Source organism: Elaeis guineensis, chromosome 11 (assembly GCF_000442705.2).
Source record: "Elaeis guineensis isolate ETL-2024a chromosome 11, EG11, whole genome shotgun sequence".
Classification (NCBI taxonomy): Eukaryota; Viridiplantae; Streptophyta; class Magnoliopsida; order Arecales; family Arecaceae; genus Elaeis; species Elaeis guineensis.
This window is the reverse complement of record NC_026003.2, coordinates 91,320,412-91,321,314: the sequence shown is the minus strand read 5'-3', so window position 1 is coordinate 91,321,314 and position 903 is coordinate 91,320,412.

Sequence of the window (903 nt, the reverse complement as noted above, 5' to 3'; positions counted from 1 at the left end):
ATCTACAACCTAAATGATTGGCTTTAAGATATATTTTTCAACACCGATCAGGCACACGGGCAGCTCCATCAGCACTCATGTTGTGACTGACAGACTGATAAGAAATCTGTACCAAAATTTTTACTAGAACTGTAAAAACTCTTATATATATGCTTTAATTAATTTAATTTTGTTATTTACTTATTGTAGATAGGAAGTTGGGTCATCCACCAAGCTAGCTGCAGTTGTGAGAGGCCACACACCAGTCTAGGAGGATCGATGATTATTTAGATTCTAGGTCGTGACAGATCATGGTAAGAATTTCCAACTATATTTATTAAGTTATTACAGAATTTGACATATATATTAGAACTAACGTATTTCTGAACTATGTAGATAGATTATGCGAGTACATTATTGCACGGCACGACGATGACCGATCCACTTAGCCTCTCCTTGACCTTGAGGGATGATTCAGGGTCATCGAAGGGGTGAGTAGGAGTCGGATTATAGGATTCGATCATAGTTTCGACCCTCCAGTGGCTCGATACTCTTCAACATCCTCACAGGCCTCAATATCCCAAATTTGGAGTGATGCATACGTGGAGGAGATCGTGCAGAAGCTTCTGAGCCAGCGACCTTAGAGCTTCCTAAATATCGTCTGTGATACGATCGTGGAGATTCTTCAAGATCTACAGCTGAGCGATCAGCTGGACTCATTGTCCAACCATCGCATCAGGTAATTCTATTAGTAAACTCTTTTACTTGTTTTAAGTTTTTATATTTAAAAATTTTACATATTTAGGCTTGAGTCAGGAAAGGAGATTTAGAGATTAAAAATTTAATCTAAACATCCAATTGATAGGCTGAGGGTGTTTATAGCTCCGTATCATCGAATGAAACATGTAGGAGCAATCTGTTCGA